The following is a 25,911-nucleotide window of genomic DNA, read 5'->3' as shown; positions in this document are numbered from 1 at the left end:
GCTCTGCACCACAAGGACACCTCTGCTTTCCAGGCTTTCGCAGACTGCTGTCTTCCTGCTCTCAGCATAGTTTCCTCCCCATTCCTGCAGCTGAAGGAACAGATTACTTGCCACGTCCTGCCACACAGAAAGTCATGTATTTTGGGATTTGTCCCAAAAAGAACCCCTCCATCAACCCATTTCAGCATTTGGCAGTCTCATTCACAGTGATGTTGCATAACAAGCCATGGGGAAATCTAGAGTCACAAAATACACCCATCTGTCATGGTGCCTGTGAGTCTGCAACTGGGATGTGAATAGAACAGTCTAGGCTGGGCTTTTTGTCCACCAAAAAGGGTGACACGGAGAGAGGCTCAACATAGAAATGGCTTTGTTCAGAAACAGAAGAGAAATTAGAATCCAGGATACACAGGGTCTGACAACCCACAGGCACACTTGGAGAGCAAGAGAAAAGAGATTGCATACATTATTTGAAGCAATTAATCCAATTATCAGAGACAAGGGCTGCTAATGAGATCGTGCCTGCCCACAGCTGAACAGGTAGACACTGGACAGGCATCTGCCCAGAAGCATTTCCTGTATTAGACTGCAGTGCGCCTTATACAAGGTTGTAAATTCAGAAAGTCCTTGCTGTACTTTTCTTCACAGGCATGGGTACATGTGACAACTCTTCTTTCATGCCCTCCTCACTCCTTTTCATTAAGATTTGGCATAGGAGACTCTATTCTGGTTCCAACTATTTTCATAGCTCAGAACCGCTGGTCCGGCTGGCCTTGGCTCCTCAGCGCCACCTAGACTCAGGTTAATTATGTGTGCTCATTCTAAGGTCCAGCTGAAAAGAAAGGCACCAGTTCAAAGGACAAGCACATATCATGCTGTATGGACGGACCAGATGACAGTCTTACCAAATGGCCTCATGTCCTGCCTGTATCACATCTTTGAACAGCCACTGACCAAAGCAAACAAGTCATACTTCAGCCACTATCAGTCTGTGAGTCTCAGCTGTCAATCACCTTCCATATTTACTCTACCATAATGAACCTGGTCCAAGAAACCATGATGTGGACTGGAGAGATAGCTCAGCAGTTAAGAGCACTGGCTGCTCTTCCAGAGGACCTGAGTTCAATCCCAGCAACTAGATGGTGACTCACAACCATCTATAGAAAGATCTGGCATCCTCTCCTGACTTGCAGACATACAAAAAGTCAGAATATCATATATTATTCATATATATATGATATTCAGAATATCATACATAATAAACAAACATTTTTCAAAAAATACAAAAAAGAGAAAGAAAGCATGACATTAACAGTTGTCATTAGGGGTTGCTACAGGCATGGTCCCAAAACAGGCTAGCTGCTAGCCTGCCCAAGCGTGCCTGATTCCCTGGTTCTCGATGGTTGTTCAGTAGTGTATACTCACTTCTGCTGGTGCTCTATCCAGAGAAAGAAGCCCCTTGGAGACCTCACAGCCCTAGCCAGCCTTGTAACCACCCTCTGCATACCAGACTCAGCCTGCTCCCCTGAAGCCCTTGATTCCTGGCCCTTCGTGGGAAATACTGCAGTCCCTGATCTCGATTCCATGATGTTCACATACTATACACAGGGCTAGTCCCTGCTTGGGTGGAAGCTGTGACCAAGAACGGCTGGTCATCTGCCAATGCCCCTTCCCCAGCTAGATGAGAATGGATAAGAAGACTGAGATTTTATTCAGCTAGGCAGAATAAGTGAAATCATGACATTTTGAGGAATGGTGTGTGTGTGTGTGTGTGTGTGTGTGTGTGTGTGTGTGTGTGTGTGTGTAAGAGAGAGAGAGAAAGATTGAGGCAGAGACAGAGAGACAGAGACAAAGAGAGAAAGAGAGAGAGAGCTCTAGAAAAGGGATCGTGAGAAGAGAGGAAGTCATCTGAAGGGGAGAAATGAAGAGTAACAGAACACATGTGATAAGAAGCCAGGAAGTACAACTAAGTTGAGGGAAGAGAGGGAACACAGTGGAAGGCAGTAGAGTGTGAGAATGAGAGCAAAATATATTATCCATGAATACAGATGCCATACTGAAGTCCATAACTTTGTATGCTAACATAAAAATAATAATAATTAAAAGCAAACAAAAACCATTTCTCCAATGTGAGCTGAACCTATGGAGGGGAGTCCCTTCCAGCTTTGAACTCGCATGGGCCGCTTCCCACAGAACCCATTATAGGTTTATTTGCGGTTTTATTCTCTTCTTTCTTAACATAATCATTCTTCCTCTTAAATTACTAGGTTTCTGTGTTCAGGCTCTCTGTGATTGATATAAACAGCCAAGCTTGAAGGAGAGGACGGGAAAATGTTTCAGTACAGGAGGAGAAGAAATGTCACAGAGATCAAACTATGGCCAAAAAGTGGGGAAGGTTCCGGATGAGTTGTGAACCTCAGTAGGGCGGAGGAGGGACAGGTTGACAAAACCCACATGAGTTTCTTCCTTTGCAGAGCCCACTGCTCTCTTGTTTCATCCTCTCAGGTTAAAGCCCCTCTCAGCTGCTGTACCAGGGAGAGAGGACCCTGGGGTGGTGCTGCTCCAGTGCCAGCCGGGGCCCTGGGAGCCTTGAGTGGCAGCCCCGCTCCTCACCAACTGCAGCACTCAGGAGGGTGGGCCCTGCACACCTCGCCTTCCAGCACAGTAGAGCCACACCTGCTAATGGGGTGCAGGGGATCCCCAACTACAAAAGAGCATGGGGACTATAGCTCCACCCCTCTTCTGCCATATGGTGCAGTGTGTGAGGGAGAGAAGATCTTCCTCTACCTCGCCCCTCACTTCCTGTGGTGGGTGGGAGAGCTGACCCTGAGGTCATGAGAGTGGGGAATCGGCCCTACACCACAATTGGGCAGCATGGAGAGCTGGCCTGTCCCTTCCTCATATGACATGTGGTGCATTGGATGAGGGAAATATGCCCTCCCTCCAACCCATTGCAAACTTCAGCATGCAGAAGAGGTGGCCTCGGGGCATGAGATCAGAGGATCTGGCCCTCTACCCCACTGACTGTAGCAATCAGGAGAGCAGGCCATACACCTCCCCTGGGAAAACAGTAGATCTGGCCCTGATGGTGAGGACTGTGAGCCAGACCTGAGGGCAGGAGAGCAGGAGAACAGGTCCTGCTGCTGTCTGCTGCACTGGGTGAGCTATGTTGGAGAGCTGACCCTCGTGACCATGAGGGACAGCTGAATCAGGGCTATGACTTATCCCACTTCAACATCCACCTCGTCTATGAACTGCTGGAGATTGTGAAGTGGCCAGGCCTGCAGATCCAAAGCTACAGGATCTCCATGACACAGCAACACAACAGGACACCCAGGAGGAGTCCCAGGAGGGCCAGTATTGATAGGGTAGCAGAAGCCAGAGGGCCTGAGTCAGACCAATGATCCATTCAATAAACACAAGTAAAGATGTGTGGACGAAGAGGTATACACTGTGACTCACTGGGCCACAATACAGCTTTAACAACAGGTTGTGATTTCATTCTTTCTTTTTTTGTCAATGCTTTTAAAGTTTGTTTTCCTTGGTGGGGGAAGGTCTCAAAGGCACAAGGCAGAGATGAGGGGTTGGAGAAATGAGTGAGGGTGGGATGCAGGGTGTGAAACCCACAAAGAGCCAGTAAAAGTCAAAAAACAAAAACAAACCCAAAAGCAAAACACAAAGCACAACACAACAGAAAAGAAAACAAAAATGAACCAGGAAGAGTCAGTCATCAGGTGGAGCTCAGATAACTCCAGGGAAGAGTGGGAGGAGGATTGCAGGAGCCAGAGGGGTCAAAAACATCAGTAAACAAGGCCCATAGAATCAACTAAGCAGGGCTCATAGGGCTCACAGATACTGGAGCAACAATCACAGAGCCTGCCTGTGTCTATGCTAGGGCCTCTGCATAGATGATATTGTGGGACTCCTAACAATGGTAGTGGGGGTGTCTCTGACCCTTTCCCCTGCTCTTAGGACCCTTTCTCTCCTACTGGGCTGCCTCATTCAGCCTTAATATGAGGGTTTGTGCCCAGTCTGACTGCATCATTACACCACATTCAGTTGATATCCCTGGGAGTCTCGCTTTTTTTCCTGAAAGGAAACACAGATTCAGTGGGTCTGGGGAATTCTGGAAGTTGGGGGAGAACTAGGAAGAGTGGAGGGAGGGCAGGCTTCAGTCAGGATGCATTGTATGAGAGAAGAATAAAGAAACAAAGAGAGGAACCTAGAGAGCTTCAGAAGCGAGGAAGCCATCTCACCAGTCAGGTCTGGCTGCTTCTGGAAAGTAGGTCTGAGAAGATCTGTAATTTAACTTTATAGTCAGAATTTATCACCACACAGATGAAATGTATTAACTGGTACACATGTACCAGTGGGGGTATAGCTCAGGGGTAGAGCATTTGACTGCAGATCAAGAGGTCCCTGGTTCAAATCCAGGTGCCCCCTTATTTATATTGGAATCTGGTTACTGACTTACTGCATTCATCTTAGGCAGGGCACCCATGATTAGAATGTCTTCATTAGCTGAGGTTTCTGGAATCAGAACTTCTATGCCCCATTTACTTCTGTGGGTTCCATTCTCAGCTACATTATAATCACCCACTAACCCAAAGCCTGGAACCCCCAAAGTACATTCATACAGTGCACACAGCTGACCTCTGATCTGTGTTGAGTCCTCTCTGCCTTCTTGTTTTTCCCCATTAGTGTTTCTCCCCTCAATCCTCATTGGTATAGTAAGTTTTAATTGTCAGTTTGACACACTGTAGAATCACCTTGGAAATAAAGTCTCCACAAAGGATACAGTGTCTAGATCAGGTTGACCTGTGTCCCTGTCAGTAGGGATTGTCTTGATGATTAAGTCAACTGATACATGAGGACACAGCACTGTTCCCTAGGCAGGGACCCTGGGCAGTATGAGTGTGGACGTGAGCTCAGCACTAACGAGCATGTGCGCATTCATTCTTCTCTGCTCTTAAGGGTAGATGTGCTGTGACTAACTTGTAAAGTTCCTGCTGCCTTGATCTCACTGAAATAAGTGACTGTATCCTGCAATTGTTTCCATTTACATTCTCTGAGTCCTTTTGGGTATTTAGTATTGGAGGTTTGTCAGAGGTGATTATTGGATAAGTAGCTAAAACCCTTGGTAAGTCATCTTTGACTCTAACATATACTGGCAAGGCTAAATCCTGTGCTTGTACCTCCATCCCCTCCTCATCACGTCTGATAATTTCCTCAATAATTTCAAATATTTTCACCACTGTCCTTTGTAAAGTCTAAATCTCTTGACCTGTGAATATTTCTAGTGATTTCATCGACTCACATAACCGCTGAACCTCATTCTGCAAATATGATTCCAAGGTATGAAGTTGTTCCATTAACGATAACTTCCCACCCTTGGATATTATTTGTATGGGATGCAGAGTGCCTTCCGGGAGAGATCTCTATTAGCTAAGTATCACAATGTTTTAACAGATTTTGATTGTAAAACTCAACAGTATAAATTCTTTCAGATGATTTTTCAGCACCCTTTGACATGGATAGAATTTTTCTGTCAAATTAATGTTATCTTTTTCAATGGCATTGATTTTTTTCAGTTACTTTTTGATTTTTGAAGGTATAAATCCTGTCAGCTAGCTGTTCATTATTAGTCCATAAAGACTGTATTATTTACAAAAATGACTCATTCTTAGCTCTGTCATCATAACCTTTATAATGATATAATATAAAAATCAAAACTAAGTCACAATATCAAATAAATGAGTGTATCAGAAAAACCATATAGGGTTTGCAGTATATCGTCCATAATATAAGAAAAAAGGCAATTAAATTCCTCGATGAGGATACTGTCTGCAATTATATAACTTACAAATTTATTGATTTATTTATTAATCAAATGAACTTACCTCTGTTATGAGATTTTAGTAAAATTTTGTGTTGTCAGGGAACACAAACTGGAAGCTGCAGAAGTCGCCACAAGGCAGGGAGAGCAGCAGGGGGAAAAGTGTGCACAAGTCCACGAAATTGCCACGTCAGCATGCGGCTTGCCCACCAAAGGGGAAGTTCCATTGTGGTGGGATTTTTGGGAAAAAACTTAGTAGATGATGACAAGCCAGGTGTGTGTCTGGGGTGTGGGAGACCTTCGGCCGCGCACTATTTGAGCTGGTCTCAGTAGTCATGGCTTTGGAATCCATATGGGTGCCAAATTAAACATGATTTGAAAAACACAGGAAGAAAAATTAGGGTTCAACCTGAAGATAAGAAAAGCAACACAGTCAACCACTGGCTCTTACCTCAACCTCAGTCAGAAACGGCGATCTTCCCTCTAGGAATCTCAGGATGAGACTATGTTGAGAACAGTTTCCTCTAATTTTCCAGTCCTCTGTAGGGCAGGATTAAAGGCACCACTGTCATTAACGGCATGCACCACTCAGTTTCTGTGGCAACCAGTGTGGCTACTAGGATTGAAGGTGCAGGTCATTATAGCTACTGAGATTAAGGGTGTGTGTTACCATAATCTGGTCTGTAAGACTGACCAGTGGGACTGTTTTACACTCAGATCTTCAGGCAGTCTTTATTTATTAAAATACAATGGAAATGCCACTACATTGCACTTCTTAGAGTACAATGCTGGGTAGGACAGTTTGCAAATCACCTTCCAGCTCAACCAAAATTAGTTAACAGGGAGGAATCTTCCTGGTCAGTATCAACTTGGGTCCCTACCCTCTGTGACTAATATGTACAATGTCTTCAGCAACAGGGATTTCTCAGCAAGTTCTGGTGAGCAACACAGAGCAATAGTGATAGGATGAATAGTCCTGGAGGGTCCCTGGAATCCCAGAGATTAATTGGAATTGTTGTATACAAAGAATTATGCTCATCTGAGCATCCATAGATTGCCAAATAAAACATGCAGTTCCAGGCATAGGGTAGATCCCTTTGAGTTGTTGGACAGAGGTATCCTGAAACCCCCAAACATGTTTCTTATTGCCTTCTAGTGTTATGAAATTTTAGTGTCATTTCATCTGTATTTTAATAATAAAGCTTGCCTGAAGATAAGAAAAGTAAAACAGCCACATTGGCCAGCCTTACAGACCAGGCAATATGACACTCACCTTTAATCCCAATAGCCACAATGGCACACAACTTAATCCCAGTACTTGCCCTAGCCTGCCATAGCAACCAGGCAGTAGTGGTGCATGCCCTTAATCCCAGACTGGAGAGAATTATAGAACAGAAGGAAACAGCGCTCAGGTTCAGTCTCATTCTGAGGCTTCCTGGAGGCTGGATCAACATTTTCAGAATGAGTTATAGGTAGCAGACAGTGGCTGGCTGCTTTTATTATCTGGTCTTAAGGTTGAACCATAATTTCTGTCTCTAAGTTTTATTAGTTGTGCTTCAAGAACTGGCATAGGAAGGCTAACTCCCATGACGATTTCAGTCCTGTGTGAGTCACCAGCTCCTAGTAACCTAGGCTTTTAAGATCTTCCCTCTGGTCTTAGATTTCTTTGACATTTGTCACTGAGTTCACATGTAATCCATGGTGTCGAGTACTTGTTAAACCTGATGCAACCCTATATCTTCCTTTCTGGGAAATTTTCTTGTGTTCTGTCAATCCATCATTTCTAGTTTCTGATCACTGTGCTAATGTGGGTAAAGTGTGGACTCAGAGTCATGAGTGTTTGGGCCCTTGAGTGAGAATTCTCTTAAGAGGCTAAGTCATCCCCATGTAAGACATGAAATTACTCTGTGTGATGGAGCTCAGCGAGAGAGAGAGAGAGAAAGAATGACAGAGAGAGAGAGAGAGAGAGAGAGAGAGAGAGAGAGAGAGAGAGAGAGAGAGAGGTTCTGGAGTTTATTCACCTAGTGGAGAACTTTTATCTACACTGAGGTCCTCCCCAAGGTGAGTGTGGTTTGTTAACTACCAAAATCATATTTAAGCAAGGGGGCACCTGGATTTGAACCGGGGACCTCTTGATCTGCAGTCAAATGCTCTACCCCTGAGCTATACCCCCACTTATACTTAAGGCAGCATGTCATTAGCACGTCTTCAACCTCGGCACCACATCTAGGCTTCCTATATGTTCACGATCTACTGGGTCCTCCTTTTGATCTTGACCTGACAAGATTTTTACTTAAGTCAGCCTTCCACTTCCTCCTCTCCAACATCTGCCCATTTCAATGTCCTTTCTCTCAAGCGTGTTAAAGACTTCAGCTTTGGCCCTGGAAAGGACTCTTAACTTGTATTTTTCTTAAGTACACACCTCATTCCCCTTGAGTGGCCAAGGCGAGAGGTGATGGTTCTAAGTTTTCTATGGTCCAAATCTTTTGCCTGGAAAGAATTGATATGAGGAGGATGCCCTTTATTAGATATGAGCAGGATGCCCTTTATCTTATACCATCATTTATTCACTCAACAAACACCATGACACTTTCTATGTTGTGGTCACTCTCAGCCATGTTGAGGACACAAATAAATATCAGTCAGCCGGGCAGTGGTGGCTCATGTCTTTAATCCCAGCTCTGGGGAGGCAGAGGCACGCAGATCTCAGTGAGTTTGAGGCCAGCCTGGTCTACATGAGCTAGTTCCAGGACCGGCTCTAAAGCTACAGAGAATCCCTGTCTTGAAAAACCAAAAACAACAACAAAAGAGATGTCAGTCATTTTCCTCTTCCTCAGAGTCTTAGTCTCAATTGGAGACAAATATGGCCCAAGTCTGTCCTCAGAAGTAGCAGAAATCAAAGCACAGGCTGGGGGCGGGGAGCAGCATGTAAAAGGGGCTTTACTGGGACCTCAGGAGGGACTTCCCAAGGGGCTGACATTGAAAAGTTGCCAGAGGAGGAATCCTGCTCCTCACCTTCATAGGACTCCTCTATGCTGACTCCCTGCAGCGACGGAGCCTTCCAGGTCCTTGGAGCCTGTGTCACAGGTGAGTGTTACCTGGATGGGTTCACAGTGAGTTCTGTACCTGATCCTCTTAGGAAAGAGAACAGCATCCAGTCCTGAGCAGATCACAGAGCACAGCGGAACACAGTACCTTAGTTGCCTTTGTGTTACCCAATATCAAATTTGGTCTCTTGTATCTAAAAGAGACATTGGAAGGGGGCACCCGGATTTGAACCGGGGACCTCTTGATCTGCAGTCAAATGCTCTACCCCTGAGCTATGCCCCCATCTGTTTTATGTGTATCTAATAAACATCTCTGAACCTGTATGGCCACTCCCTGACGTGTACTTGCTAGTACTCTGTTATTATCTACTTTATCCTGTGAGGCCCAGCCCTGAGCCAACTGCACTCCTGTCTGCCCCCTCCTCATGCCAGCGCCCTCCTATCCTAGTTCACTGTGATGGAGAAGCGTTCATTGTGCTGTAATGTACTCCACACAGCACCAGAGGAGAAAGGTAATCGTCAAATACAAACCCTGTGACAAATTACAGCCACCTGCCTACAAGACATATGAGTCCAAAAATGACATGAATGTTATGGGAATAACCACACCTTTTCATTTACAATTTAAATTTAATTTATTTTTTTTTTTAGTTTATTTTTTATGAGACAGAGTTTCTCTGTGTGGTGCTTGCGGTCCTGGAACTTGCTCTTCAGACCAGGCTGGCCTCAAACTCAGAGATCCATTGCTTCTGGTTCCAGAGTCCTGGGATTGAACGTGTGCTGTCACCACCCACCATAACCACAAATTTTTAAAAAATTGGGTCTAAGGCCAATTCCATGCAATGGGACACATATCTGGTCTTGCTAACAGGGACATGAACCTGAGATTAGCCAGCACATGGGCCCTTGGAGAAAATCTGGTACTAATTTTCTGCTAAGGAGCATAGCAGTACCCCGACTCCTAATGGATACTGCTGTACCACAGGTCAGTGCTTTACTATATCCACACCATGGAAGCTTCTCCTTGCAGGGGAGGGAAATTAACACAGAGACCCACACAGATAAGGTACACACACAGAGAGAGATTTTGACACTCTCAGTTGCCTTCATCCACCCCCCTCATTCAATTCTCAGGGTTCCATGCTGAAGAGGAGGCAGAAAGGTTGTTAGAGCCAAAGGTGATGGATGACTCCAAGGGAACAGTGTCATCCATGTTGTATTCTGTTTTACCCTCTTGGTCCTTTCCATTGTAGACCTGGGTAAGAGTGATCAATAATAACCACGTGACAGTCAACACTAAGCTATCCTGGGATCACTTTGCCGGCAACATTAGTCCAAGATTCTTCATTTTAGCCTCTGACAGAATTTTGGTCAAGGGCAAAAAGTGGTTACATTCTTTGCCAAAATATGAGCATACCAATTTTCTTCCTCTCAAAAGCTGTTTGAGCTGAACCTCTACAACCACATCGCTCTGAACACTACCATTTTCCAGGCTTCTATTAGCATGGCCCATTAAACTCCACTTACAGCATACAAATACTTTTCTAATCCAAAGTCCCCACATCTTCAAGAATCCTCTAACAAGCAGCAGTGTCAGGTCGGTCAGAGCAATAACTCAGGTCCTGACATCAATTTCTCACTTAGTATTCTGTGTTACCACTGTTTTACATACTATGTTACTATCTATTCTGTTGCCATGAAGTCACACCAAGGTCATGGAAACCTATAAAGCATTTATTGGGAGCATGATTACAGTTTTGGAGAGTTAGTCCATGATCATCATGGAGGGAAGCATGGTGGCAGGTGGGCAGGCATGGCACTGGACCAGTAACTGACAGTTTACATCTGATCCACAAGCAGGAGGCAGAGAGTGTAACATGAGGGCCAGCTTGTTGGGGTATCTGTTAAAAAAAAAAAAGGAAGAAAGAAGTAGTGCAGGAGAATTGTCTGTATTCTGTCAATCATGTTTTAAATAAATGCTGATTGCCCAGGCAGGAAGTATAAGTGGGTCACCAGACAGGATGTAGAGGTTGAGCAAAGAGAACAGGAGTATTCTGGGAAGCAGGAAACTCCCTCTGCAGTTCTGCCCAGATCTCCAAAGAAACAAGATGTGAGTTTCCCCGCTGAGAAAGGTAGCGAGCCATGTGACTAACATAGATAAGAACAATGGGTTTATATAAGCTACAGGAGCTAGTAAGAAGCCTGAGCTAATGGGCCAATCAATTTTATAACTTATGGAGATCTCTGTGTAATTTTCTTTGGGGCTTTCCGGCTGTGGGGAACTTGGCAGGACATAAACCACAACAATAAGGCCCCTTCACGTTACAAGAGATAAGTCTGGGCCCATTATGGGATTCTGAGACCACAATGCCCCTCCCTGTGGACACCTCCTCCAACAAGGTCATACCTCCTAATCTTTCCTAAACAGTTCATCGAGTAGGGACCAAACATTTAAATATAAGAATCCATGGTGGCTGTTCTCATAAAAATGCCACATTGTTCTATGAAAAATATTTAAATTAAATATATAGACCATCTGTACATTGTGTGGGAAGAGTTATAGGTCTTATCGTGAATACAACATCTAGAAATTTTAGTCCTATTTACCTCTCACAGAAGGGGCTCATCTCCCAAAGGGAATGCCAATTTGTTAAACATTCCAGAACTTGGCCTCTGGAAAAAGAGACTTGCACACAGAAGAGATGGTGGAGCAAAAGCAGGTCATGGTGAAGGTGGAGGAAGTCACAGGGTCTTTACAGTGCAGCCGACCTTTGGGGGCAAAGCTCAGGAGCCCAGGTCTCTCCTGGAAACCAGAAAGTAGAGACGTTCACTGTCTGTTGATCCGTCTATGGAAAATTACCCTGAAAGAACTTCCCAGAGAACTCAAGGTTTGTGGAAGATGTAGATGTTTAAGGAAACAAAGCAGTTTAAACATCAGACTGCCATTAACTCAGAATAAACAAACCTTCTACCAGACATCTTCCTCCTGTTCAGAATGGCACACGTCAGCTGCACAAAGTGCTCACAGATCATCGTGATGGAAACACAGACGGTCGTCCAGCTAAAGGTTGAGCCATGAATGTAACGGGAAAATGGAATGGAGGAAGCCATGGATTTATATTCCATTTACAAGTCCGTTACTGATGCCATCCCTGCCACCCTGTGTGTAGTTTACATAAAGGCACAGGCAGAGAAGAAACAGCTAAACTTTGGAGGATGGCTACCTTTTGAGTGACAGGAACCTTAAGAGAATATTCAGAGGGGCATTGTGTCTCTTTAAAATATAACCAAGTTTTCAAAGTAATTGAATTGTTCTACAAATTTTTATCTAGGCATTTGGCAATGACTTTGTGTAGTGACACAGATCTGAAGGTCACGTAGAGGCCACGGCTTCAGCATTCCCTGACTCTCTGTGTCCTCCTGTCAGAGTTCCTTGATGACTCACTCAGGCATGAAGAGATATTTCTACCCTGAAACTACCCCCAGAGGCCATCCATAGATTGGAAAGTCGTCTTTATATGCGGGTGCCACATAGTTTTCTAGAGAAGTCAGGCATGGTCTCTTTACACTAAGGGCTTGGTTATAACTGAAGAAGTCAGACATGTAAATCTGAAGTTCTTTGTAGTACCTTACGTCCACCTGTCCCCAGGTGTGCTTCTCTCACAGGCTGAAATGTGTGTTTGTGTGTGGAGGATGCTAAGATTACAACATGGGAGATACTGGGGACAGGAGAGTGGCCTGTCGGGGCTGAGTTTGTGGCGGCAGCAGTGCTAGTCTTGCCAAGTAAAAAGCAAAAGTTCTAGAAATGTTGAGTGTGACTATGAAGATGAAAGACACTTATAATCATGGGGTAGAGCATTTGACTGCGATCAAGAGGTCCCTGGTTCAAATCCAGGTGCCCCCTACTGTAAGTCTATTTGTTTATGTTTTCACCCATGGAGGTATCACCTATGGTCAGTCCTATGTGTCCTCCTTTTATGACATTTATGCCCTTCAGCGGAGCTGGGAGATACAGGTTAGTTCATCATAGGAATGGATGGCTGCCTCCCATCAGCCTACAAACTGCATGTCTGTCCTATTCTTATTAAATGTCTCCACTCCTCCTCCATATATCTACTTTCTCTGGTTCTGTTGGGTTCTTAAAGGGAAGGCAAGGACTATGGTGAAAATGCTTCTGGATTTTCCAGGCTCGGCATTCATACAGACATCTGGTGTTCAGGGAACAGAAACAAAAGCAGCACCATAAATCTCCCTCCTTGACTTTCTGGTGAACATGTGTTCAGAACTTAGGAGATAAAACCAAATCTGACCTTTCTGTGGATGGTGAACATTGCCCACGTGAGGTTCTGCCTTCCAGAGCCCAGTGCTCACTTGATCCTCACAGGCTAAAGCCCGGCTCAGCTGCTGTACCAGGGAGAGAGGACCCTGCGGTGGTGCTGCTCCAGTGCCAGCCGGGGCCCTGGGAGAACCTTGAGTGACAGCCCACTCTGTCTTCAGGGAAGGAGGAGAGGGTGAAGGAGGCCCAGGTGGAAGGCAGTTGGCCAGCTGAGGAGGTCACCCAGGACAGCAGGGTGAAATGGGCTCAGGTCGCAGACTGCTCCTCTAATTTCCTTGGCTGATGATGCTCATCAAGGATGGGCCAGTCTTGCTGCAGTGTGATCTCTGGTGAGGTCATGGTGGCTCCTGTTGCCTGCCAAGGCCGAGAGGATAGAGCTGTACGGAGTTGGCCCTGCTCCTCACCCACTACAGTACTCAGGAGGGTGGGCCCTGCACACTTCACCTTTTAGCACAGTAGAGCCGCACTGTTGGGGTGATGGTGCAACGGATCCCTAACTAAAGAAAGAGCATGAGAGATATGGCTCCATCCCTCTTCTACCATATCGTGGTGTGTGTGAGGGAGAGAAGACCTTCCTCTACCCCTGTCCCTCACTTCCTGTGGTAGGTGGGAAAGCTGAGCATGAGGTGATGAAAGTTAGAGAACTGGAACTACACCTTAAATGGGCAGCAGGGTAGAACTGACCCTCTTGGTGGGGAGCACAGTTGAACGGCCAAGGGGCATGAGAGCTGGAGAGCTGACCTGTTCCTCCCTTGTATGCCACGTGGTGGATTGGGTGAGGGAAATATGCCCTCCCTCTTGGTATCTTCAGCAGGCAGAAGAGCTGTCCTCTAAGGCATGAGAAGGGAGGATTGGGCCCTGTCCCCCACTGACTGTAGCAATTGAGAGAGCAGGTCATATGCCTCACCTGGGAAAACATTTTGTCTGTCCTGATGGTGAGGACTGTGAGCTAGAACTCATGGCAGGAGAGGAGGAGAACAGGTCCTGCTGCTGCCTGCTGCACTGGGTGAGCTATGTTGGAGGGCTGGCCCTTGTGACAATGAGGGACAGCTGAGTCAGGGCTATGACTTATCCCACTTCAACATCCACCTCATCTATGAACTTCTGGAGACTGCAAAGTGGCCAGTTCTGCAGATCCAAAGCTACAGAACCCCCATGACACAGCAAAACAACAGGACACCCAGGAGGAGTACCAGGAGGGCCAGTATTGATGGGGTAGCAGAAGCCAGAGGCCCTGAGTCAGACTAATGATTCATTTCAATAAACACAAGTAAAGATGTATGGAGTAAGAGGTATACAGTGTGACTCACTGGGCCACAATACAGCTTCCACAGTATGCTGTGATTCTTCTCTTCTTTGCTTACTTTCTTTCTTTTTGTTTTGTGGGTATACTTTTTAATTTTGTTTTGTTTTGGGGGGAAGGTCTCAAGGGTAGAGGGCAGAAATGAGGGGATAGGGAAATGGGTGAATTTGGAACTCAGTATGTAAAATCCACAGAGGCAGTAAAAAATCAAAACACCGATAACAAAACCCAGGAAGAGCCAAACGTTAGGCGAGGCACAGAGATCTCCAAGGAAGAGCAGGAGGATTGCGGGAGCCAGAATATTTGAGATCAGTAAACAAGGCCTATAGAATCAACTAAGTAGGGCTCATAGGGCTCACAGATACTGGAGCAACAGTCACAGAGCCTGCCTGTGTCTATGCTAGGGCCTCTGCATAGATGATATGGTAGTTTATCTGGAGTTTTGTGGGACTCCTAACAGTGGGAGTGGGGGTGTCTCTGACTCTTTCCCCTGCTCTTGGAACCCTTTCTCTCCTACTGGGTTGCCCTATTCAGTCTTGATATGAGGGTTTGTGCCCAGTCTGACTGCATCATTACACCACATTCAGTTGATATCCCTGGGAGGCTTGCTTTTTTTCTGAAAGGAAACACAGATTCAGTGGGTCTGGGGGATCCAGGAGGTTGGGGGAGAACTAGGAAGAGTGGAGGGAAGGCAGGCTTCAATCAGAATGCATTGTATGAGAGAAGAATAAAGAAACAAAGAGAGGAACCTAGAGAGCTTCAGAGCCAAGGAAGGCATCTCACCAGTCAGGTCTGGCTGCTTCTGGAAAGTAGGTCTCAGAGGACCTGGAAGTTAATTTTATAGTCAGAATTTATCACTACGCAGATGAAATGTATTAACTGGGCACACTGGTACCAGTGGGGGTATAGCTCAGGGGTAGAGCATTTGACTGCAGATCAAGAGGTCCCTGGTTCAAATCCAGGTGCCCCCTTATTTATATTGGAATCTGGTTACTGACTTACTGCATTCATCTTAGGCAGGACACCAATGACATTAGAAAGTCTTCATTAGCTGAGGTTTCTGGAATCAGAGCTTCTATGCCCCATTTACTTCTGTGGGTTCCATTCTCAGCTACATTATAATCACCCACTAACCCAAAGCCTGGAACCCCAAAGTACATTAGTACAATGCACATAGCTGACCTCTGACCTATGCTGAGTTCTCTCTACCTTCTTGTTCTCCCTATCTGGATTCTTTCTCTCCTCCTCACTGGGATAGTAAGTTTTAATTGTCAGTTTGACACACCTTAGAAATAAAGTCTCCACAAGGGAAACAGTGTCTAGAGCAGGTTGGCCTGTGTCCCTGTCAGTAGGGGATTGTCTTGATGATTAGGTCAACTGATACATGAGGACGCAGCACTGTTCCCTAGGCAGGGACCCTGGGCAGTGTGAGTGTGGACATGAGCTCAGCACTAACGAGCATGCGCGCGTTCATTATTCTCTGCTCTTAAGGGTAGATGTGCTGTGACTAAAACTTGTAAAGTTCTTGCTGCCTTGACCTCACTGAAATAAGTGACTGTATCCTGAAATTTTGAGCTAACACAAACCCCTTCTTCCCTTACTTGCCTCTTGTCTGTGCATGTTATCATTTTATCCCAGGCTATGGCAGTTTCAGCAGAAAGAACCAGTATTTGCGTGTAGAACCATGTATGGGAGCTGTCACAACAACTGGGGTGGGGAGTGGGCAATGACTCTAAAGATAGGGGTTAAAGAGCGAGGTGCTTTTCTGCCTTAACTGGATAACTTGACTTGTTCAGGTTTGGAGACCCCAAATGTGGTGTTAAAGCACACAGCCTCCTGGATTCCAGGCTGATTGTTGGTCTGGTGAGCATCCAACGGTGGTCATTGGCCGGCACCTCTCCTAAATGATCATGATCTATGTATGGCGTGGCAGGTATGCCTAGAATTTTTGAAGTCTCACTCCACAGAACAGAATTCTCACCTACATTCTAACATTTATACCCAGCATTTGCTTCAGCGCCTGTGAAGGGCTTGGCAGGGCCTTACAGCTCTGAAGCTCCAGGTTGTACCATGGACAGCTCCACAGCATGATGTCTTTGCTAAGGACAGGGAAGGAGCATGGAGACCCTCAGCACTGGGCAGAGGCCGCAGCTATTTATCCAGAGTGACCTAGATTGCATAAAACCAGAAATGCAAACGATAATCAGATTATCACAGTGTTGTCATACAGTGGTGGCATGTGCCTTCAATCCCAGCACCCAGGATGGCAGAAGCAGGTGGATCTCTGTGAGTTAGAGGCCAGCCTGGTCTTCAAAGTGAATTCCAAATCAGTCAGAGATACACAGAGAAATCCTGTCTCACAAAAGCTAAAGGGAGGGAGGGAGGGAGGGAGAGAGAGAGAGAGAGAGAGAGAGAGAGAGAGAGAGAGAGAATGATCACAATGCTGTCTAGTGATATGGCTCAGTAGGTATTAGACCTTGCTGCACAAGTCTGAGAATCTGAGTTTGGACATAAACCCACCTACAAATCCCATATGAAGAAGTCAGATGTAGAGGCACATGTATGTAATCCTAATATGCATAAGAAAAGTTGGAAATTGGAGTCAGGAGACTCTTTCTGAAAACTCATGACTGGTGAACTTGGAGTATGTATCTCAGTTTCAAGTAATAAAATGGACTCTGCTTCAAATAAAGCTGAAGGCGAGGTCTGACACCCCAGTGATGTGGGAATTCCCTCTGTATGCTGTGAGTACCATTGGTTAATAAAGAATCTTCTTTGGGCTTATTGCAGTGCAGGATAGGGTAAGGCAGGAATTCCAAGCAGAATGAGGAGGAGAGAGTAGGTGGATTCAAAGGGATGCCATGTATCTGCTGGAGGAGACACACCGTGGATCTTTATCCAATAAGCCACAGTCACATGGCGATACAAAGATTAAAAGAAATGGATTAATTTAAGATATAAGAGTTTGCCAGGAATATGCCTAAGCTAAGAGGTCAAGCAGTGTTTTAACTAATATAGTTTGTGTGTTATTATTTGGGTCTTGGCAGCCAGGAATGAACAAGCAGCCTCTGCCTACAAAATGGCGTGCCAACATGGGGCTGACTACATCCACATAAAACCTGAGAAAGCGTGGAAAGTAATTCTAGACACAAAAGAACAGAGTTAAGCACGACTTCTTGGTTACTGACATTTGTTTTCCTGATGGGCTCTGTTGGCGGTAAGCAGAGCTACCGCAACTCTCTTAAGAAAAGGTTTTCTGACTCAACATAAGCCATGGTGGCTTCCTGGTTTGTGCAGCACACACCAGGCTCTTTCAGGAGGCCAAGCACTTGAGTGGGGTCTGTGGGCTGCGTGCTGCAGATTACTTGGTGGCAGCACGACAGACAGGCTACCAGAGTTGAGGTGGTGAGGATAGCTGCACACGGCAGTCTCAGAGGCAGTGAACAGACCCGCCATGTTGGACTGGGTGGAGCCAAAAGGCAAAGCAGAGATTGTCCTAGCCATGCCAGCTTAGCGTTTAAAATAAAAAGTGCTCCTGGTCCAAAAATAGTTACAGATACACACACAATAAAGACAAACCCAGATGGAAATGACCTTTAAATGGATCACAGTTTTGGAAAGATGTTTATAGGCTTGAAAGAGAGCAGAAAAAGACTATAGACTCTTATAAAAAAAGAAGTGAAGTCTTTAACAAGACAGTAAAAGTAATATAAAATAATATAAAAGTAATATAAAACAGCCATAGATTAAAGGAGTAAAGAAAAATATGCCACGTAAAGATGGAATATACACCAAGAGTCTGGATAATGTATCTTATTGTGGTTTCTTTGAGTATTTTGATTACAGAGAGACATTTGATTCTGGGGGCTGCTAAACTAAAGGAAAACACACACACACACACACACACACACATACACACACACACTTAAAAGGATTTTTACTTGAAAATTTGGGTCTAAGGATATGCTGCATTGGAAAAAAGGTTCTGCTTTTGTTTCCATAGAGGATGAAAACCTGTGGATTCCTTCCAGACAAATGTGGTTTGATGCAGCAAAACCCCCTGAATGGTACCCACAAACTCCAATATTACTTCACCCAACAAAAATCAGGAAGCAGTTTGGAGAGAATGACACCCAAATTCCATGATTGTTTATAAATGTTTGTTTACATAAAGGGTGATTTGCTATACATCGCTTTAAGTATTTGGCCAGAGGTATCCTGGAACCCCCCAAACATGATTTTTATTTTCTTCTAGTTTTAAAAACATGTAGTAGCATTTCATATGTATTTTAATAAATAAAGCTTGCCTGAAGATCAGAAAAGTAAAACAGTCACACTGGCCAGCCTTACAGACCAGGTAGCAATGATACACACCTTTATTTCTAGTAGCTACTATGGCACACACCTTTAATCTTAGTAGCCACACTGGTTTGAGGTAGAAACCAGGCAATAGAGGTGTCTTCCCTTAACCCTATACCGGAGATAATTATGAGACAGGAGGAGACAACTCTAGGTTCAGTCTCAGTCTGAGGTTTCCTGGAGGCAGGATCAACATTTTCAGATTGAGTTCAATGTAAGAGCCAGTGGCAGGCAGCTTTTATTATCTTGTCTTCATGTTGAACCATAATTTCTGTCTCTGAGTTTTTATTAGCTATGCTTCAAGAACTGGTGTTGGAAAGAAAGGGGGGGCTAGAGAGATGGCTCAGTGGTTAAGAGCATTGCCTTCTCTTCCAAAGGTCCTGAGTTCAATTCCCGGCAACCACATGGTGGCTCACAAACATCTGTAATGAGGTCCTGAGTTCAATTCCTGGCAACCACATGGTGACTCACAACCATCTGTAATGAGGTCTGGTGCCCTCTTCTGGCATGCAGGCATGCATACAGAAAGAATATTGTATACATAATAAACAAATAAATAAATATTTTTAAAAAACTGTTGTTGGAAGGTTAACTACCATGATGATTTCTTGTCCTACCTGCTCCTTGTAGTCTAGGTCTTTAAGATCTTCCCTTTGGCCTTATATTTCTTTGACATTTGTCACTGAGTTCACATTTCATCCACTGTGTTGAGTCCTTGTTAAAACCGGATGCAACCCTCTATCTTCCTTTCTTGGAAATTTTCTTGTATTCTTTCAATCCATCATTTCTAGTTTCTGATCACTGTGCTAATGCAGATAAATTGTGGAATCAGAGTCTTGAGTGTTTGAGCCCTTGGGTGAGAGTTCTCTTAAGAGCTTAAGTCATTCCCATGTAAGACATGAAATTACTCTGTAATGTGGAGCTCAGTGAGAGATGTTCTAGACTTTATTCAAGAACTCTCACCTAATAGAGACCTCCTATCTACACTGAGGTCCTCCCCAAGGTGAATGTGATAAGCTAAATACCAAAATCATTTTTAAGCAAGGGGGCACCTGGATTTGAACCAGGGAACTCTTGATCTGCAGTCAAATGCTCTACCCCTGAGCTATACCCCCACTTATAGTTAAGGCAGTATGTCATTAGGACCTCTTCAACCTTGGCACCACACCTAAGCTTCCTATATGTTCACGATCTACTGGTTCTCCTTTTGATCTTGACCTGACAAGATTTTTACTTACGTCAGCCTTCCACTTTCTCCTCTCTGACATTAGTCTGCCAATTTCAATGCCCTCTCTCTCAAGTGTGTTAAAAATTTCAGCTTTGGCCCTAGAAAGGACTCTTAACTCGTATTTTCCTTAAGTACACTCCTAATTTCCCTTAAGTGGCCAAGGCAAGAGGTGATGGTTCTGAGGTTTTTTTTCAATGGCCCAAATCTTTTACTGGAGAGAATTTTACCTGTTCTCTAAGATATGAGGAGGGTGCCCTTTATTTTATACCATCATTTATTCAATCAACAAACATCATGGAGCTTCCTTTGTTGTGGTCAGTGTGAACCATATTGAGGACACAAAGGGATGTCAGTCATTTTTCTTTTCCTCAGAGTCTTAGTCTCATCTGGAGACAAATCTATGATCCAAGTCTTTCCTCAGAAGTAGCAGAAATCAAAGCACAGTCTGGGTGGGGTGAACAGCATGTATAAAGGGCCTTTACTGGAGACTCTGAAGGGACATCCCAAGGGACAGACATTGAAAAGTTTCCAGAGGAGGAATCCTGCCCCTCACCTTCACTGGACTCCTCAGTGCTGCCTCCCTGCAGTGATGGAGCCTTCCAGATCCTTGGAGGTCAGCCTGTGTCCCAACATGAGTGCTACATGGAATGGTCTCTGTATGGGAAAAGGACACCTGGAGCAGTAGACCAATCAATCACTGAGCACCCTGACGCTGAACCCAGAGCCAGTCAATGAAACACACCCTGGATCTGAGACCTGAGCCAGGAAAAGAAACGTCTTTATCCCTGAACCCAGGGCCAAAGAAACATGCCCTGACTCTGAAATCAGTGCTAAAGAAACACATCTTGCCCCCAGAATCAGAGCTAGTTAAAGAAATATGCCGTGGACAAAGATTGGTGCCATAAAGCTAAAAAGGACCAGTGAAAGAAACACAGTTTGGCCATGAAATCAGAGCTGTCTCTGCCCCTGACCAACTAAACTAACCAATCCCTGAGCAGGGAAAAGCTAACCAATAACTCTTCTCCGTGGGACATCTCTCCCCCTAAGAAGCCCTATATAAGCCTCTCTGCCTGTTCAGTTAAGGGCTTCCATTAAACCCACGCTGACAGAGGTAGCCAGTCTCCTGTTCTCCTCCTTCCCTAAGAAATCTCTTTCTCAAAAGAGTCTTCGGTGACAATCTTCATTTTATAGCATAGAATAGAAGAACCTGGCTGGGACATCCCTAAGGGGACTGAGCTGAGAAAGCTTGCTGAGACGTTCCCTTAGGGGGCCTGAGCAAGGCTGAGCAGAACAAATCAATCTGACTAGGATGTTCCTCATGGGGTGGAGTGAGCAAGGCCAAGCAGAAAAAGTAACAACTTTTCATTGGAGCTGAAGGAGGCTGCTACATTTTTGCAAGGGCTTTTCCTGTAGCAGAGTGTTAGCAAAAGATGTAACATCCTGGGCCAGAGAAGAAGCAGATAGCTCTGCTAGGATGTTCCCTTATGGTAACACAGCAGAGCTCAGTTATGGTGGCTCTCTAGGAGAAGAGAAGGATTGGTATGTCCTGCGGGAGTACACCATCCCCCACTGCAACCCAGCTTCAGGTAGCCTTGCTTCCCAATAGTCAGGACACCATTCCACCAGGGCTGAGCTGTCCAGTTGCAGCTCTATGTATAACCTAGTTTCCAGATAAATCAAGATATCTCTTCAGTCCAGAGATAACACATTTCTCTACAGTCTCACTGGGAATCCTGTACTAGCTCCTCTCAGAGAAGAGAACAGGTACCAGGCCTGAGCAGATCACAGAGCACAGCTGGACACAGTGCCTTAGTTGCCTCTGTGTTAACCAATATTGTATTTGTTCTCTTGTATCTAAAAGGGAAGGGGGCACCCGGATTTGAACCGGGGACCTCTTGATCTGCAGTCAAATGCTCTACCCCTGAGCTATGCCCCCCATCTGCTATGTGTATATCTAATAAACATCTCTGAACCTGTATGGCCACTCCCTGACATGTGTACTTGCTAGTACTCTGTTCTCATCTGTTTATTTCTGTGAGGCCCAACCCTGTGCCAACTGCACACCTGTCTGCCACCTCCTCATGCCAGCGCCTTCCTATCCTAGTTCACAGCTGTGACAGAAGCACCAATGCATGGGAGCCTGCATTCAGATCTTCCACTCACCCACCTGTAAAGCAAATTTCAAAGGGTTGGGTCTTATACAATTGATGGATTATCTTATGAGGGAGAGAAAACCATTTTCTTCAAGGGTGTGGCTTGTGATATGTCAACGATATTCCAGTGGATGGCTCCACACCAAGAAGCACGGGATAGCACAAATCAAGGGACCTGAACCTGGGGGTGTAAAGGTTGGATGTATAGGGGTGGGGGAGGAGTTAAAAGAGGGAGTTGAAGGTTAATTGATCAAATACAGTATGAAATTATCAAAGATTTACTGAAAGTATTTTTTTTAAAAAAAAAACACATTTTGTCTTCAGTAATAGGGCCTTACCATCACTCTGTGGAGAACACTCTTGGGAAGAGGTGTCAATGTTTACAGTGTTCATGAGACCCACTTGGCCACCAAGACAACAAGATATGATGCAATTCTGGCACTGGAGTTTTACTTGGGGCATTTAGAGTCCTTGCATAAAGGCATATATTTTAGGAATCTTCTACAGTCGTTGGCTTCTCTATAGTTTGTAGTAGACCAGTGTTATTCTCCCTCACCATCGTCCTTCTCTTTCCCTTCCCTTCCCACCCTTCCCTGTATTTAAATCTTCTATTCTATTCTATTCTAATTTGCCCTTCTATTGAAGATCCTGTTCCACACCATGGTTTCTTAATAGATATCTGACCTCTGTGGTTATTTGGGTTGTAACTCATCGATCAAATGTTTAAAAGCTTACATCCACATTTAAGAGTAAACATGGAATATTTGTCTTTGGGTTTTTTGAACCTCACCCAGGATAGTTGTTTCTAGCTCCATTTTCCTGAAATTATCAAATTTCTTAATGGGTGAATAATAGTCCATTGTGAAAATACCATATCTTCATTATCCATTCATCAGTTGATGGATGTCTAGGGTGTTTTCAATTTCTGGCTCTTATGAATAGAGCCACAATGAGAATAGATGAGTGAATATCTCTTCAGTAAGACTGAGAGTCCTTTGGAAAGGTACTTAAAAGTGGTATAGCTCAATCTTGAGGTAGATTAATTCTCTGAAGACAACACTTATTTATGTTGTGAATCATGGAGAAGTTAGACTTGTGCTAAACTTCTTCATCCATATTGACAAGCATCATGGTGCTGCAATGTCCTCCATGCAGCACCAGAGGAGAAGGGTAATCATCAGATATAAATTCTGTGACCTATTACAGCCACCTGCCTACAAGACATATGAGTCCAATAATGACATGAATGTTATGGGATAACCACATATTTTAATTCGTTATTATTTTTATTTATTGTTTTTCTGAGACAGGGTTTCTCTGTGTAGTTCTTGCGGTCCTTCAACTTGCTCTTCAGATCAGGCTGGCCTTGAACTCAGAGATTCATTGCTTCTGGTTCCAGAGTGCTGGGATTAAACGTGTGCGGTCACCACCCACCATATCCACAACTTTTTAAAAACTGGGTATAAGGTCCATTTCCTGTGATCTAACACTTATCTGACCTTGATAAAATGAACATGAACCTGAGACGAGCTAGCACATGGGCCCTTGGAGAAAATCTGGTACTATATTTCTGCTAAGGAACATAGTAACACCCCGACTCCTAATGGATACTGCTGTACCCACAGGTCAGTGCTTTACTATATCCACACCATGGAAGCTTCTTCTTGCAGGGGATGGATATTAGCACAGAGACCGACACAGATACGGTACACACAGTAAGAGATTTTGGCACTCTCAGTTGCCTTCATCAACCCCCCCCCCCCCAGTTCTCAGGGTTCTACGCTGAAGAGGAGGCAGAGAGATGGTAAGAGTCAAAGGTGACGATGACTCCAAGGGAACGGTGCCATCCAAGCTGTATTCTGTTTTGCCCTCTTGATCCTCTCCATTGTAGACCTGCGTAGGAGTGATCAGTAATAACCACGTGACAGTCAACACTACGCTGTCCTGGAATCTTCTCTGCCAGGAACATTAGTCCAAGACTCATTACTTTAGCCTCTGGCAGATTTTTACTCAAGGGCAACAACTGGCCACATTCTTTGCCAAAATATGAGGGTACTGATATTTCTCCTCTCTAAAGCTGTTTGAGCTGCACCTCTACAACCGTATTGCTGTGAGCACTGCCATTTTCTAAGCTCCTATTAGCATGGCCCATTGAGCTCCATGTATAGCATTCCACTGCTTCTGTAATACAAAGTCCAAACATCTTTCGGAATCCTCCAACAAGTGGCATAGTCTGGTTTGTCAAAGTAATAACTCAGGCCCTAATATCAATTTCTCACTTAGTATTCTGTGTTAATACAGTATTACATATATAGTTGCTATACCTGAAGACTCACTGTGATTATGGAAACTTATAAAGAAAGTATTTAATTGGCGCATGCTTATGGTTTTTGAGAGTTAGTCCATGATCATCATGGTGGGAAGCATGGAGGCAGGTGGGCAGGCATGGCACTGGACCAGTAGCTGACAGTTTACATCTGATCCACAAGCAGGGGGCAGAGAGTAAGACTGGGCCTGCTGTGGGATTCTGAAACCACATTGCCCCTCCCTGTGGACAGCTCCTCCAAGGAGGTCACACCTCCTAATCTTTCCTAAAGAGTTCATCAAGAAGAGACCAACCATTCAAGTATAAGAACCTATGGTGGCAGTTCTCATCAAAACATGACATTATTCTTTGAAAAATTATAAATTAAATAGATAGACCATCAGTACAGTGTGTGAGAAGAATTATAGGTCTTATCGTAAATACAAAATCTAGAAATTTTACTCTTATTTACCTCTACAGAAGGGGCTCATCTCCTAAAAGAAATGTCAATTTGTTAAACATTCCAGAACTTGGCCTCTGGGAAAGAGAGACTGGCACACAGAAGAGATGGTGGAGCAGAAGCAGGTCATGGTGAAGGTGGAGGAAGTCACAGGGTCTTTACAGTGCAGCCGACCTTGGGGGACAAAGCTCAGGAGCCCAGGTCTCTCCTGGAAACCAGAAAGTAGAAATGTTCACTATCTGTTGATCCGTCTATGGAAAATTACCCTGAAAAGAACTTCCCAGAGAACTCAAGGTTTGTGGAAGATGTAGATGCTTAAGGAAACAAAGCAGTTTAAACATCAGACTGCCATTAACTCAGAGTAAACAAACCTTCTACCAGACATCTTCCTCCTGTTCAGAATGGCACACGTCAGGTACACACAAGGCTCACAGATCATCATGATGGAAACATAGAAGGATGTTCAGCTAAAGACTGGGGCATGAATGTATTGGGAAAATGAGAATGTAGGAAGCCATGGGAATATTATGCCACATCCACGAGTCAGCTACTCCCTGATTCTATTCCTCCCAAGCAGTGTGTAGTTTATATAAGGCCACAGGCAGAGAAGAAACAGCTAACCCCTTTTGAGTTAATGCTCAAAACTCAATGGAAAGGAATGCTAAGAGAATATTCGGAGGGGCGTTATGGCTTTTTTCTTTAAAATAATAACAACTTTTCAAAATAATTGAAGTGTGCCACATTTTTATATAAACATTTGGCAATGACTTTGTGTAATGACAAAAGATCTGAAGGTCAGGTAGAGGTCACAGCTTCAGCATTACCTGACTCTCCGTGTCCACCTGTCTCAGGTCAGCTGTCCACAGTTCCTGGATGACTTGCTC

At 44.6% G+C, this 25,911-nt stretch overlaps 3 non-coding genes across 3 annotated transcripts; 1 reads left to right on the top strand and 2 right to left on the bottom strand.

Annotated features, from left to right (window-relative positions):
- Positions 1 to 9,094: 9,094 nt before the first annotated feature.
- Positions 9,095 to 9,166, bottom strand: Trnac-gca (transfer RNA cysteine (anticodon GCA)). Its single transcript has one exon. It is a non-coding gene; the product is annotated as a tRNA-Cys (tRNA).
- Positions 9,167 to 15,421: 6,255 nt separating this feature from the next.
- Positions 15,422 to 15,493, top strand: Trnac-gca (transfer RNA cysteine (anticodon GCA)). Its single transcript has one exon. It is a non-coding gene; the product is annotated as a tRNA-Cys (tRNA).
- Positions 15,494 to 21,973: 6,480 nt separating this feature from the next.
- Trnac-gca (transfer RNA cysteine (anticodon GCA)) lies at positions 21,974 to 22,045 on the bottom strand. Its single transcript has one exon. It is a non-coding gene; the product is annotated as a tRNA-Cys (tRNA).
- Positions 22,046 to 25,911: the final 3,866 nt, after the last annotated feature.

Source organism: Myodes glareolus, chromosome 25, assembly GCF_982192425.1.
Source record: "Myodes glareolus chromosome 25, mMyoGla1.1, whole genome shotgun sequence".
NCBI lineage: Eukaryota > Metazoa > Chordata > Mammalia > Rodentia > Cricetidae > Myodes > Myodes glareolus.
This window is presented reverse-complemented; position numbering and strand designations above follow the sequence as displayed.